Genomic DNA, 16,340 nt, shown 5'->3' with positions numbered 1-16,340 from the left:
GTGGGGTTTCTCAGAAAATGTGTCTAACACTGTGGAAGCAGAGCCAAGAAATGGAGATAGAAGTGTCTATTTCCTTCTTACTGAACACTGGGTAAAACCATAACTGAAGTCAAACACTCCGTTAATTGTTCAGTTATATGAGCTAGAATGTATCCTCCCTTTAAGCCTGTCTTACTGTCACTTTCTTCTTACTACCAAGGAAATAGAGTCATAAAGAATATGATTAAACAGTGGGATTAAGGATGGAGTATCCATGGGAACTGCAAGAAAACGGGTGGTAGAATGAATAATTCCCTTCTGCTTTTGTATTATTTTAGATCAGACTCGATGAGTTCCTCCACAGGAATATGTAATACCTCAAAAGCATAAGGAATCTAATTATTCTGCTCTATGAAATATTGAATCCCTTCACGCAACAGGAATACACAAAGGCAGATTCCTGTAACAACAAATCTCCCAGCAAATGATCAAGCTATGTGTTTCCAGATGCTGGGCCTATGTCTTGTTGGAAATAAAGAGACAGTCAAGCTAAGGGCAAGAGGATTAGTACAGAGCTAACAGGATCAGAGGTCAGACATTGTCAGGGACACAGAAAAGTGGTCTTCAATCAGAGCTAGTGTCTAAACAGTAGAATTAGAAATGCAGGTTAATTCAAAGGGAAAACTGTTCTTGGGAAAAGGATGGGCACTTGACTTCCAAAATACAGAGTAGTGATTATGGTATGTAAGTCAAAGTAGGATTATCTCTGAGAAATATTTGGGAGCAGGAATAAAGAGGAGCAAGATTGATCTTCCAGAAGCATGGCAGATAAAAACAAGTCAGGCAAAAGTGTTGTGGCAGATTCTTCCACAATTTATTGATGATGAACCTTCAGAATAGTGTTGGCACTCCATCCCTTGTATACCTTAGGAACCCAAGGAGCCTGGTGTAAGGGCACTAGATAGTCTTCTTATTATCTCTAGTGGTGTTTGGTAGTGAGGTGATATAGTCACAGAGCAGACTTCTACCCCAAATCATCACTGAAGTGTCTGATACCCCCACTATAATTTCCATATCTTGTTCATTTGCTAAATGTATACCATAGATTTGGGGATTAATTAGCTTCTCACTGGTCATTGGTGAAATACAAAACAGTCACTCAGTAGGAACAGAAGGGGGAAAAGCCATGGATAGGGATAAGAAATTGACAGTATGGGAGCAAGGGAGCTGTCATTGTACAGACTCCTGATGTAAGGAGCATAACTTCATGTTATTTGTGGTAATTCAGAGAACTGTGGAAATATTTCAGTACATGAATAAGAGTATTCAGCATTGGGAATCTCACACTTCTAAACTGTAGACTCACTGCAGAACAGCAGTATCTTGGATACATGCATGATTGTATTGAACAACTTTATGCCTTGTCTCTGGTCTTGGACCACCTTTTAATCCGGCCATCGTGTAATAACTAGCTTAATATAAATATGTAATCTGAGAGCACTTCACCTTTGCCTGTCTGCATGCCTTCTGTTTTGTGCTCCAGGTCTTTGACACTGTGGTGTGGGATGCTTATGGGAACCAGGTAGCACTCACACATGGACATACTGGAGTGCCAGAGAGTAAACATCTGATGAGGCAATCCTTGACCAATTGGAATCTGGAGTTTATGCACAAATGCTTTCCTCTTCTTTCCTTCCAGTGAGCAATTTTGAGGCCCATTCTACATTGCTTCTCAGAAGATCCAGCATAATCTAACTCTAGTGCCCACAGCAGTGACCAAGTCAAGAACACATCCTCATACTAGCTTTTATTCTTTCCATAAAGGAAGTGTCTTTCACTCCCTGACTTCTATTCCCTGGGATTACTTCCCCACAGAATTGCCTGCACTCAAGCCCTCTCAGACTCTAACTTCTGGAGGGGGATCCAGGCTAACAAAATAACCTTCCAGGTTCTCTTTATGTTTTACAACTAGAATCCCATTGTGGTTCAGGGTACTTACTTATCACTTGTAAATCCCTAAATCTTTTTTTTTTTTAATATGAAATTTATTGTCAGATTGGTTTCGATACAACCTGGTGCTCATCCCAGCAGATGCCCTCCTCAATGCCCACCACCCACTTTCCCCTCCCTCCCACCCCCCATCAACCCTCAGTTTATTCTCAGTTTTTAAGAGTCTCTTATGGTTTGCCTCCCTCTCTTTATAGTAGAGGACACTACAAAGTCACTTATGTGTGAGAAGCAACAGATCACAAATCAAAACTGGCTATTGAGAGAATCAAGCCTTGTGATTTGTGCTTATATTTAAAATGTTTACCGTTTTTTTTTTTGTCTGTCATTGTACAGACTCCTGATGTAAGCAGCATAACTCCTTTTGTATGTCCTGATCAGAAGTCACACGGTTCTGATATCACAGTTCTGAACTGATATCATGGTTGCAATAGCAAGGGATGATGAAAGATACTGTATTTGGATTACCCAAGGGGCCTTCTCGAATTTTGTGAACCAAATATTAAGTCAGACCAATTCAAAGTCTAAGTTTGATAATTGGCTTAGTTTTTATGTGGATTCACTTCTTGGAGTATGTGGAATAATGAATGGGGATAGCAGGTGATAGTAGGAAATACTTATTTAAAATCTTTTGTTAAATTTGGTTGTACATCAGAATCACCTGGAGAAAATTTTAACAGTTTATTTTTGAGAGAGAGAGAGAGAAAGAGAGCACAAGTCGGGGAGGGGCAGAGAGAGAGGGAAACAGAATCCAAAACAGGCTCCAGGCTCTGAGCTGTCAGCACAGAGCCCAATGTGGGGCTTGAACTCGTGAACCAGGAGATCATGCCCTGAGCTGAAGTCAGACCTTAACCGACTGAGCCACCCAAGTGCCCCCTCAAAATTTTTTTAAATACAGATTTTGTGTTCTACCCCTAAAAGTTCTGACTCCATAGATCTAACCAAAGATTCTGAGATATATATTCTTAAAAGCTTCCCAATATATTCTGATGCATAATCAAATTAGGGAAACAGTGATCTAAATAATTCATACATTTTAAGAGAATTTGTTACCTAAAACAATACATTTTTTTTACCATAGATTTGGAAGCTTAGGCATTTTTAAATCATATTTTCTTATTTTTAAGTGAGAAAAAGTCTTCTTGATTTGGAAAGAAGTAAATTTTAGAAGTAAAATTTTAAAATAAAAGGTCTAATTTCATAAATTCTGATATTTCTGAAAATTAACCTTAGAGATAGTTTTGTACAAATTTTAACTTATAGCCATCTGAAGGCAGGCTTAGTTTAAAATAAATCTCTAGGTAGAGTAGTATATAATGGAAAGTATATATTTATATGAATTATAAATACTTCATCAACTAATTAATTGTATAATTAAGACTTTGATTGACAAAGGTAATTATGTTGATTCTCCTTCTCAAATATACATGCTCCTTAAGTGTTTATTAACTAGTTTCAACCATAATACATTTCCTAATAGACTTCCAGATATGGACATGGTATTTTTTCTTCTTTTCAGAAACTACCTTAATAAATGAGTGTTCCTTTGTGTCCACAGCCCTTTGAGATTGCTGAAAAACCAGAATGAGGGAGTTCAGGTGCTTAGTTAGCAAACAATTATGGGACAGTACCTTTGAAACTAAAAATCAATTCTTGGTTGTTGTTTGTTTATTATGATGGTGCTTTTGTGAATGAGGAAAAAAGTGATGGAAATAAATGACAAATGAAAATTTTAATAAGCAGGATTGTAAATATAAATTGATATCTTGATATAATTTTTGTTGGGTATATTCCTTACCTAAAGGATTTTTCTGACATGACTAATTTATATGAGGTTTTTATGAAAATAAAGTTAATTTGTAGAATTATAAAACATGAATTTGTCCTGTAGAGTTCCTTTACTTCTCTGTGGCAGAAATATATAGTTACCATGGGAAAAAAAAAAAAGGAAAATACAACTATTGGTGGATTCAATAAAACTGAATTAAAACTATAAAAAAAAATGAAGCTACTAATCTGACATTTCTACCCATTTACTGATTCAGTCCACAAGTATTTATTTAGTACGTACTCTAAGTGCTGTCATAAACAGTAGGAATATCCAGTATTAGTGAATAAAATAGAACAAAACCCCTGCCTGACTAGGGACTTATATTTTATATTTTTTGCTTCTGTTTTTTATTAGAAAAATCTCTGTGATATTACAAAGGGTAACTGAGAATTACTTATTGTTGCTTGTCTGAATATAATGTCAAAGCAGAAATGCACCTGAAATATGGTGCAACCAGCAAATTACAGTACCTGTGTTTCACCTTCACCTTCTTTTTGTTTTGATTCATGGTGACACCAACAACACTTGGAAGTATACTGGACTTATGGAAATTGTTCTGTGTCTTGAGACTACAGAGCGTATGCTGCACCATTGATATAATTTATGAAACCATCTCATCTGAGCTGCCTGTATGAAAAATTGTGATTTCTCATTTGGCTATATATCTGATATTCAGAAAGTTTCAATAGAGTATATTTTAAGTGATGTATTTGGCTAGTATTAAACTGAGATAAACTATAATAAGGGTCTTTGAGAAATTAGAGTCAAATTAGCAGTTTAATAAGAAATTTAATTTTCTGAAAGCCAACTGCATAACGAGTCTGATCCAAGCCCTTGGATCGCTCCAAAAGCAATGATTCAAGTTCAGTCTCTTTTGTCTAATGTTGTTTTGCCTGTGACTGGTTCTTTTACATTTGAAAATCCCTTACTGGTGTCATTGAATCTCAGAAAAAGAACATTATGACTCATTACTGGAGTTTAGAGCCCTCAAAGGAGTGGACAGTCTTTATTGCAAAGGGCAGAAGAAAAGCACGGTACAGAATAGTCCTCTACCAAAAACAGGGCATGTTGTAGGGTACTCTAAGGTTGGTATTAAAAAATAAAAGAAAAAGAAAAGGAAAGGAAAGGGGAAATAAAATCCACAGTAAAAGTGTCTCTGAAACAAAGGATGAATAATGACCATGCAATTTGTCCACTATGGAAAAAGCAGGATTTTTGACAAGCCCTTTTTTCATCCTCATTTTTTCTTCCTTTTCTTTCCTCTTTTACTTTCTCCCCTACTTCCTCCTCCTCTTCATTCTTCATCTTTGTTGTCCTCTTTCTTCTTTGAATTAAAGAAAGAAGAAAGTTTTTTAATAATTTATTCATGGGTCACTTTGGAATGCTCCTAAGTGGGAAACTTGGCTATCATTTTTCTTTGCATGTTTCTTATGCTGTTGTGTCTAGGCTCTACATCATACTGCCAGTGAGTGCCAATTAAGTATATCTACATTAAGATCAGGGCCATGAAGTGCATGATTATCAGACTCTTGCCACACTTTAGTCATACATGGAGCTCTAAAAACAGTGATGGTCTAGTCAGACAAGCCTGATGGGGCTAGAAGTAAAGGTTCTGACTTAAAGTGTTGGTTGACTTCTGACTTAAAGTACTCTCATTGTGGCTGATTTCAATATATCAACATACTATAACTGAATTAAGAGTTAGGGAGAGAGCTATTTTGCATTCTTCATGTTTTGTGAATGAATTTTTTCTAAAATCCAAAATAAATGATATGGTGATTGATGTAGGACAGTTTGTTTAAAAATAAAGAGCACGTATCACTATAGGAAAGAAAAAGGAAATTGTAACATAAAACTGCTTAGGGAGTTTTTTGCAAAGGTTTTAACTGAAGTTAGGACAACTATAATCTCCCTACTGAAAGATCAGGGGAACTGGACTCAAATTTCCTGGGACTATTATTTCTGGTCTCCAAAATCAGGCACGAATAGAGCCTTCTATTATCCAGTGTTTTCTTAATGTGGTATCAGCAGTTACTTGCTCTGGCATTTATCTCAGAATATTTTGCCTTTCTATTTCTTCAAGTTAGGACTTACCTAGCTTTGGACACCATCTGATTTATTGAGAAATAAATAGGGAAGTCTTCAGGTGATACATCAATACCCAGATATTCAGAGAGTCCAGATCCATCTGGAAATATTTCAATGCTTAGGTCAATAAAAGTTTCCTAAGATTCTCCAAGGTCAGTGGCTATTTTCTTTACATCATATAGGACTTAAAAGGGCTGCAGCTTCTAAAGTAGGACAGAGATGTGGAAAGAATCCTCTATTAGCACTTTCACAAAAAACTGGTCTAATTAATCTCTTATCACAAGTAGAAATATTTAAGAAGTTGATGTTGATTATTTAGTCACAACTTTTTCATATGAATCTCCATCCATGAGACATATGTCTTCATAAATACTGAAAGTATTTTCACTTAAAATTCTGCTGCCCCTTATCACTTTTCATCTAGGTATGACTATTATGTAATAGGATGATAGAAAATAGAATGAAGATTCTCTTAAATATTCAGATATGTCATGATACCAAAAGCCTTCTTAAATAATTTGAGGCAGATTCATACTCTGAACAAACTGACCAGTTCTATGATGATTTAGTGTCAAGGAATCATTTGGCTCATAGATATTTCTAAAATCTACTTAGTAACATGAGAAACATGCAAGTTAAAATATTATAAAAAATAGAAGAATAAAAATTATATGTAGTCTATAATCCCAGTCTCATGCATAAACTGTAGAAAATATGCTGTAATATTAACATCTAGAACTATGGATAATTAATATTTTTAATTTTTTTAATTGTATGCAATGGGGATATATTATATAAAATTTTAGAAATAAAAAATCCCTTGGTTTATAATAAAAAGTCATTAAAAGCAAATAAAAATCTTTTAAAATTTTGGGTTTATCTCTATTGGAGGATATCTGAATTTCTTTTTATCTCCATCAACTTTTAAATCCTGGATCAAGAATTTAAAGCCTGCCTTTAAATTTCTCATAAAGAAGATTAATAGGGTTTTCAAAGTGAACAGATATTTAAAAAATTACCCCCCATGATTTCTATTCATCCCCCAAAATAAAACCCTCTGTGTCCCTGAGTCAGAGTTTCTGATGACTTAATTTTTCAGGAAAAGTAGGGCAAAAGTTGATGATCAAAGAACATTTTTAGAAATCTAATGAGGTCAGAGATCACTGAGCATATCCATACCATCTGGGAGGCCAGAGCCAACAAAAACTGTTAGATCTTGAAAACACAATTTATCAGGGGCTTTGAAGGGTGACGTATATCTTTATGCAGTTAAACTTTAATTTTATTCCAGGTTAAATGAAGTTAATGTCTTATTTTTTATTATAAAATATGTGCATATATTTTATAGGATGCAAACTATGAGAAAAGAGAAAGATGAGTAAGATCAACAATCTCCCCATGAAGGCAAAAATGACTAACATTTTGTTGGGTTTCCTTTTGGTATTTTTCCATGAATATTTTTGTTCACAGATAAAATCAAAGTATCCCATTATGCACAACCTAAATTCCTACTTTGCTTTTTAACAACTTAACGTAAGACTTTTTCTATGTTATTTATAGAAATACTAAGTAAGTTTAGATTGTTGGACCAGAAACGGAAAATTACACAAAGGAGTGAAAAACCCACCCCAACTGGGAATTGAGGGCCATGGGTTTCGCTCCCCACAGTGTCCTTGTTTGGGGTACAAGTGTGGGTACTATTTTCTTTGGATGGCAGGGAAGATGGAATGGGTAGACAAGGATGAGAATCACCTAGTAAGGGTGTTAAAATACAGATCCGAACTCTAGCCCCAGATATTCTGGTTCAGCACTTAGAGGTAAGACCCAAGGTCTGTATTTTCGATGAGAACCCTGGGCTATCATGTTGCAAGAGATTCTGGGGCACTCACTGAAAAGGAATGTAGTAAATCACTCTTTGTTTTCAGAAATTGTTATGGAGGAGTTGGAAAAGTGTACAGACAGTAGAGGAGGTGCAGGGAGATGCTAAAGTTGTCAGCACTACCTCTCTTCAGTCCAAAAACCCAAGGATGAGTGGCACAGCAGGCATAGCATAGCTGGCAAAATGCAACAGCCACACTCTTCAAGGCCCTTAGGCTTCACCCCCACCCCGTTTGTGTCAAGCATTCTTTTTTTTTTAATTAAAAATTTTTTTTTAATATTTACTTTTGAAAGAGAGGAAGAGAGAGAGTGTGTGTGGGAGGGGAACAGAGAGAGGGAGACAGAATCCAAAGCAGTCTCCAGGTTCCGAGCTGTCAGTGCAGAGTCCCACCAGGGGCTCCAACTGATGGACCACAAGATCATGACCTAAGCTGAAGTCAGATGCTTAACTAACTGAGCCACCCAGGTGCCCCGCATTCTTTTTTTTTTTTTAATGTTTACTTATTTATTTTGAGAGGGTGAGAGGCAGAGAGAGGGAGAGAGAGAATCCCAAGCAGGCTCCATGCTGTCAGTGCAGAGCCCAACGTGGTACTTGATTTCAAGAGCCATGAGATCGTGACCTAAGCCAAAATCGAGAGTGTACAGTTTAATCAACTGAGCCACCCAGGTGCCCCTCAAGAATTCTTTCATAGCACCCTCACTTTTCTGGTCTCTTTCCTTCATGCCCACTTCCCCTCACCCTTCAAGTCACAAGTTAATAGAGTTCATACTGGAAATTAGGTCTCTTGACTCCTTTCCAGAGATCTTACTACTGCACCATCCTTCAAATCCAGATTTTCTGGGTTCCCGAACAATATCCCTTTCAAGAAGACTTTTACAGTTCTCCAGTCCATTCTGAGTTTCTACAGTAACTTCCCCCACTCCTGTGTGCTTGCTTCTTTCATCATGTTTATAGTACAGTTAATTCCCTTACCATCCTTCCCTGCTACCCCAAGTTATCCTGTGCCTGGCACAGTTGCTGGAACAGAACGTGCACATATTAATGTTTTATAAATTCACAATATTGTGAGGGATGCTTTCCTCATAATATTTTGTGAATATTATTCACACACATAATTTATGAATTCATTTATAAATAAAGGCATTTATAGTTAAAAGGACATAAAATACCACATGTATGTAGTATGGGTTTTCCCCCATTGGTTAAGCTGTTTTTGTTTTTTTCCAGATGCCAATATTTTGAAGTTTCCTTTTTTTGTTTAGGGAGCATTCATAGTAATTCATCTTTTCTGAAACAGCAGGAATATATCATTTCACGCTATTACACATACAGCTTCAGGTAGGATTTCTTTTTTAAATCTATTTCAATTGGTTGGCCTGATTTCCATCAGAGACTTCACTTTGTTATTTTATCCTCTGATCAGAATAACTACTCTGTAAAGGAAAAGAATAAAATGTTCAAAGAAGATAGTTATGTCTATTGACATTGTGTTAAAATGCAAATACAATGCAAACTGGAAGAAGTTGAACTGCCAAATAATCTGGATCATTTCTGAGTTCAGGAGAGAAATTCAAATTACTCATTTTCTCTATAGCAAGCTACAGCAAGCCTCTGTATGCATAGTCTTTGAAAGAAAAGCAGGAGTGAACTGGAGGATATTCATTCTTCATGCTTGGTTACACAGTGAGAACACCCACTGACATTTTCTAACCTATTTTCAAAAACAAACTTTCATTTAAAAACATGTATTATGCATAATTATTTCTGAACCATTTTGAGTTTCAAGGAAACCCCAACCCCACTTTCTTAGCCCCAAGCTGCCTCCATATACCTTTCATACCTGTCAATAGACCTCAAATATTTACCCTGTTTTGTTCACCTGTTGGTAGGTTCTGTCCTCAGGGATTCTTTTCCCCTTAGACTAACTGAAAAGTTGAATAGAAGCCCTGCAGCTCCTTGCTTTCTTGTATAACTCAGATGCAAGTATTCATAATTTAAGAATTTCCTTGCTAACCCTCATCTCACTGTGTTCCCTGACCCCCAATTGCCTCTCTGATTTTATCTCTTACATTCTTCCTTTGCGTTACTTCATTTCAGCTGCTTTAATTTCCTTGCTCCTCCTCAGCTACTAAACACACTCCTGACTCAGGGCCATTGGCCTGTCATCTCTGCTTACACATTCCTCCTTTCCCCTGGAACTCAGCATACCTTCCCTTGCTTCCTAGGGGTCTTTATTCAAATGTCAGCTAATCAAAGAGGCTATGTCCTCTATTTCTTCACTCTGCTTTCTTTTTTCATAGCATTTATCACTCACTGACATATTATTTGATTGCTTTATGTCTGTTACTGTGAATGTGAATACATAGTAACATGAAAGCAATGACTTTTTCTGTTTTCTTCACTGCTCCTACCTTAGCACCTAAAATTGTGCCTGGCACATACTAGGTGCTCAAAAATATTTGTTAAACAAAGGAATAATTACTATGGGGAAATAGTGAAGCAGTTTCTGTAAAGGGTAAATGACAAAAGTTCCGAGGTTTTTAAATAGCACTTAAAATATAGTTCTTGACCTTTATTCCCTAACTCCTTTAGAGACAGCTATTAGAACCAGTGGCATTTATAGACTCAGCTTTCATTTCCGAGAGGAATCCCACCATTAGTATCTCCTTTTTACACCCTTGACTTTAAAACAGAATTATATTCTCTGCAGGAATGTAGATTTGTAAGTTTCAAAAAAAAAATTATGTATAAAAATGGAATCATAAGCACATTGTTTCATAGACTTTTGTTTACAAAAGACTACTACAAGAGTACACTTCTCTGTTTAAAAATAGCCTAAGTATAGCTTTGAATGATGAATTAATTTCCTTGATAAATCCCCAGTGATTAGACATTTGTGTCCAGTTTTTTAGTTTTCTAAACTACACTGAATTGTCTGTTCACGTAGAGAAATCTGTGAATTCATCCATAGATACTACTATTGGATAACTTCCTAGATGTAGAATTATGCTAAAAAGCATGACTGTTTTTAAGGCTTTTGAAGCATACTCCCAAATTCCCTTCTAGAAAGGTGGGAGCAATTTACGAGCAGTGCAAGAAAGTGACTATTTATGGTGTCTGTATTATTTAGGGTTCTCCAGAGAAACAGAACCAATAGGATATAAAAAGAAATTTATTATAAGGGATTGGCTCATATTATGGAGACTAAGAAGCCCCACAGTCTGCCATCTACCAGCCAGAGTCCCCTGGAAAGCCAGTGGTATAATTCAGTCTGAATCTAAGGCTTGAGAACCAATGATGTAAATTCCAGTTGGAGAGTAGGAGAAGGGATGAAATAGCACACACAATGGACTTGGCCAGCACCAAGAGGCTGCCTATGGACATTCCCACACAGAAGGGTGTCCTGAGCTGTGTTGCTGTCAACCTGTAGGGAACATATATTGCAATCTGAGAAAGGGACTCATAAAAATATTTGCTACTTCATCAGGGCATTGAATCCAGGAACCATGAAGAGGATTTCAAGCAGCAAACATATATTTCATTAACTTCAATCAGGGTGCTTTCCTTGTCTGTGTATCTAGTGACCATAGCACGCTGCACATTTTTGCTACCAAGGATCCAAAGAAAAAAAAATCAGTCTAGTTTGATGTCAGCATTTTTCTTCCAAAATACTTGAGTTCTAAATAGAGTTTTCCCAAATTTCAGGTTTCCTCAGGCTCTCTATGCATTTGTGCTTTTGGAACAGAGTCAAATGTTGTCATTTCAATTTGTGCAGAAGGCAGCTACTGATACACATTCCTATTCAACTTCAAGGAGGAGGGCATCCAGGAATGTACAGTTTCTAGGAATGAGCAATGACAAGCTGTGATTCTTCACAAGCGTGTGCCATTGACACCTGCACTGAGCACCCCACTGAAGTGCAGAATGTACCCCTCAGACTCCTTTGCAGCTAGTGCTGGCCCCCCATGGACTTTGTGGGTAACAGACTCAGAGGTTGTCATTGTTTCCTTTTCTAAGGAAGGCTTCCCATTTCCAGTACTAAAAAAATAATTACTAAGGCATAAGTAGATGCTTCAGTGGCTTTGAACAACTGTGCCTGAGTCTGGGCTTGTTATCTTTTAGTTCAACTGTGAAGTTTAGCTTTAGCCATTCCACTGCTTTCTTTACATCTAAAATTTGGGGGGACTCCATATGAACTTAGAGACTGAGCTGAGAAAAGAATGAAGAAATTGACATGTTTTTGGCAACAGATCCCATCATTTTTATGGAGTCTGTCAGGAAGAAATGAACAAATGTGCTAAGATTAGTTCTTACAGTATAACAAGATTTAAATGGAATAATAGACCAGCATCTTGCTTTAGAAAAGGAGAAAATTTCCTTGTCCACTCTGAACCTTCTAGAAAACACAATGTGGGGGCACCTGGGTGGCTCAGTCGGTTAAGCGGCCGACTTCGGCTCAGGTCATGATCTCGCGGTCGGTGAGTTCGAGCCCCGTGTCGGGCTCTGTGCTGACAGCTCAGAGCCTGGAGCCTGTTTCAGATTCTGTGTCTCCCTCTCTCTCTGCCCCTCCCCTGTTCATGCTCTGTCTCTCTCTGTCTCAAAAATAAATAAATGTTAAAAAAAAAATTAAAAAAAAAACAAAACAAAACACAATGTGGACATTTCCCCTCATGTATATTCAATGTCCTTACCCTTTCCATGCCTGTAACATTGTTTGGTTATGTGCTGCATGCTGCCACTGCCTGTTTCTTTGTTGGAGTTGTTAGAATTGATGCAAATACCAGACTCACCCAATAAGCCCAAGAGTTTTGTGCTATCACCGGTAGGAGTAGCCAGTCTTCCCATGGGGTTGGACTAGGTCTCATAAATGAGGAGAGTCAGTTTTATTCAGTTAAAACTGAATTTCTCTGTTATGTGTAGGGAACAAGGTAATGCATAGACTTTAAGAATTGGTCATTTAATTTAGAGTCTGTGAAAGAAAATATTCAACAAGTCTTTCAACAAAGTGCTATTCAAGAGAGAATGTCCTCTGGTGATTTTTTTTTTAAAAATTGATGTTTATTTATTTTTGAGAGAGAGAGAGAGAGAAAGAGACAGAGCACGAGCAGGGGAGGGGTAGAGAGAGAGGGAGACACAGAATCTAAAGCAGACTCCAAGCTCTGAGCTCTTAGCACACACCCTGATGCAGGGTTCGAACCCACAAACCATGAGATCATGACTTGAGCTGAGGTCGGATGCTTAACCAACTGAGCCACCCAGGCACCCCTGTCCTCTGGTGATTTCTGTGGATATTGAGAATAATGTCTTATATAACGCCTCAGTCTGTCATTTCTACTTATATTTTTTGCCATATTTTTCTCACCTCCAAATTTTTAAGAATAGCTACAAGCCAATGTCTTGGGAATGAAAAGTGCATTACGTTAAACATTGAGTCACTACCATGAGTTATGGGCTCTGTGATATTAAGTACTATTTGAGGCATCTATTTATTTAATGTTCTTAAATTACTAACAAAGAGATTTATTTTGTATTTTTGATTTCAGCATTTAAAATCAGCATACAACACCCAGTGCTCTCCACATTCAAGAGTCTCTTATGGTTTGCCTCCCTCTCTGTTTGAAACTATTTTTTCCCCTTCCCTTCCCCCATGGTCCTCTGTTAAGTTCTCAAATTCCACATATGAGTGAAAACATGATATCTGTCTTTCTCTGACTGATTTCACTTAACATAATACTCTACTTGTATGTAAGTGATGACTCATGGCAATCTACCCCCAAAACCAAGAGCACACTGTATACATTGTATGTTAGCTAACTTGACAATAACTTAATGGGCTCCCATAGGCAATATGAGCTAGAGTCCAGACTCAATAGCCCAACCAGCTGGCAAAGAAAAAAGAAAGGCCAGATTCTTCTATTGGAGCATTCCTGAGCATCCCAAAGTATCTGTGAAGCAAAGAAAACTCTCTTCCTCCCTTAATTCAAAAGAAGAAGATGAAGACCTGTACTGCAATAGAAAACTGGTAATAAGACATAGAGAAACAAATCACAGAAAATAGTTGTTTAATAAGCATAATGAGGGGTGCCTGGGTGGCTCAGTCGGTTAAGCATCTGACTTCAGTTCAGGTCATGATCTCATGGTTCATGAGTTCAAGCCCTGTGTCAGGCTCTGTGCTGACATCTCAGAGCTGGAGCCTACTTCGGAGTCTGTGTGTGTCTCTCTCTCTGCCCCTTTCTCTCTCTCTTTCTCTCTCTCAAAAATATTACCAAAAATAAAAAAATAAACATTATGAAAATATCCCCACTTCACATTTAATAAGAAGTAATTATTAACTATGTACCATGTTTTGCCTGTCAATATGCACTCCTAGTACAACTGCATGTTAATAACACCTGTCAAAAAGGCAATTGGATAACTGGAAAAAGCTTTAAATCTATAACTTACATTTTAATCTATTTTTTAATTTTATTTTAGAGAGAGAGAAAGCATGAGCAGGGGAGAGGAGCAGGGGGAAAGAAAGAATCTTAAGCAGTCTCCACACTCAGCATGGAACCCCATATGGGACTGGATCCCATGACCCTGGGATCATGACCTGAGCCAAAATGAAGAGTCAAAGGCTCAACTTACTGAGTCACCCAGGCGCCCCTAACCTAACAATTTCAGTTCTAGGATTCTACCCTTAGGAAGTCACTAGAGATGGGGAGATGTGAAAAATGATTCATGGACAGGAATGAACACCGAAGAGTTCTTTAAATATGGAAAATTAGAAGCAACCTAAATGCCCAATTGTAAGTTAATCATTGCATAATTTATAGAATAGGCTTATGGTACCATATTATACAGCTATTAAAATATTATTTTCAAAGAACATTGAATATTATAGGAAATTTCTCATTGCATAATTTAAATGAATAGAAATAAGTGATAAATATATAATATATATGTGTGCATTGAAAGAAATGTGAAATATTTATAAAAGTTATTTCTGGGTCCTGCCTTTATGAATAATCTTTATTTTGTCCTTTATACTTTTCTTCAATTGTCAGTGTTTTAATGTAAACATGTAACATTTTTATCAGAAAAGCACTAAATTTTATTTTAATACCTAATAACTTTAGGGAAAAATAACCTGTGAAACACAATGCATTTCATTTTCAAAATATTGTATTTTCATAAAATTTTGTTTTTTTTTTAATTCCAAACTTGTGCTTTAAACTTACCTCTCTGAAATAAAATTTTCAGTTTTAGAAAGTGACATTTTAGCACTTGTTTGTCTATTGGGAAATTTTACCAGACTAACCCTCAGCTCAAACTAGTAGAGATTGATGGACACATATGTTGAGTAATGCACACTGATTTTTCACAGGAATGGAAACATTTGTAGAGATTGATAGAGCAATTCTTTTCAGACAATATACACTTTGCTTTTCCAGACATTCACACTAAAAAAAAGAAGAAGAAAAGAACACAGTTTTCTTAGGTGGATCTTTCCACTTCTCTATTTGTTTTGGGCTAAAAAGCAAGCATGTCTTTTGAACTTCCATGTCTGAAAATAGTGCTCTGGAGGAAGCAAACATAAAATATAAAGAAAAAGAAAATCCACTAATAAAAAGTTCCTTGATTACATGCACAATGCTGATGAAAGCATTTGATTACATTATGCCTTGGCTTTTACATTTTAAAAATTAAGATAATATCTGTGTTATCACTGTGGTTTTAAACTTTGCATCTCAAAAAGGCTTTACCTCCTCTTTATGTCCAGGAGCGTTTGGAATAGTCCTGTCCTCTCTCATCCACAGTAACACCACAAAAATCTTCTAAACCACCAACTTGCTTATGTTTCTCTTCTTAGGAGTCTTCAAAGGCCCTTGCCTTCTGGATAGTTGTAAAGAGGTAAGCACTTATTTGAAGGATTTACAACCCATTTCTTCTGCCTAAACTTCTGTCCTTCCTTACTCTTCTGCCCCTACTACTCCTCACACTATGTTCTGGCTGTCAAGATTTTGCAAACAAGCTGGGTTATTTCTAGATTATGTGTCTTTGTTGGCTGTTCCCTCTGCATTAAATGCATTTCCTCAGCTTCTTTGCCTAGCAAGAAAAACATCCTGTAAGATGCATCACAGATACAATTGTCTTGGTGAAATTTGCCTGCTTGCTCCAGGGTAAATTTGTCCTCCTTCCTCTTCACTCCCATACCATCCTTAGGTCTGCTTTGTACCATTTATTGTGTTATTATGTATGTATATAAGTTTTAATTTATGGCTTTGCCCTCCAACAGACTGTGGCTCTGTAAGGATGGGAAGAGTTTGGGATTCCCATTGCTCTAGGTATTCAAGTCCAATGTTAGAACCAAAGGATGAAGCAGGCTGTAGTACCAACCCAACCTTGGTTGGACAGTTTACCAAGACAACTATGGGTACCCCTTTCAGCTCGTAGCATATGGGATTCCCTTGCCCAGTTTGCCATTCTGACTGGAGAAGGAGGAAGAGTTGGTCCTGGAGGCTGGGGCAGACCTTGGTAGCAGTGTATCTTTTCCAACTTTAAGCAGCAACTTGA

The 16,340-nt window shown here is 37.0% G+C and overlaps 1 long non-coding RNA gene across 2 annotated transcripts in view; it reads left to right on the top strand.

Moving 5' to 3' along the window:
* The window catches only part of LOC122233291, a 70,226-nt gene that overhangs the window by 28,170 nt on the left and 25,716 nt on the right, over window positions 1-16,340 (top strand). The window contains exon 2 of one of the 2 annotated variants that reach the window (XR_006210851.1): window positions 15,637-15,677. The exons of the other annotated variant lie outside the window; for it this stretch is intronic. This is a non-coding gene — a long non-coding RNA (uncharacterized LOC122233291). The remainder of the gene's footprint in view (window positions 1-15,636; window positions 15,678-16,340) is intronic. 2 annotated transcript variants of the gene reach the window in all.

This window comes from Panthera tigris, chromosome D4 (assembly GCF_018350195.1).
Source record: "Panthera tigris isolate Pti1 chromosome D4, P.tigris_Pti1_mat1.1, whole genome shotgun sequence".
Lineage (NCBI taxonomy): Eukaryota > Metazoa > Chordata > Mammalia > Carnivora > Felidae > Panthera > Panthera tigris.
This window is presented reverse-complemented; position numbering and strand designations above follow the sequence as displayed.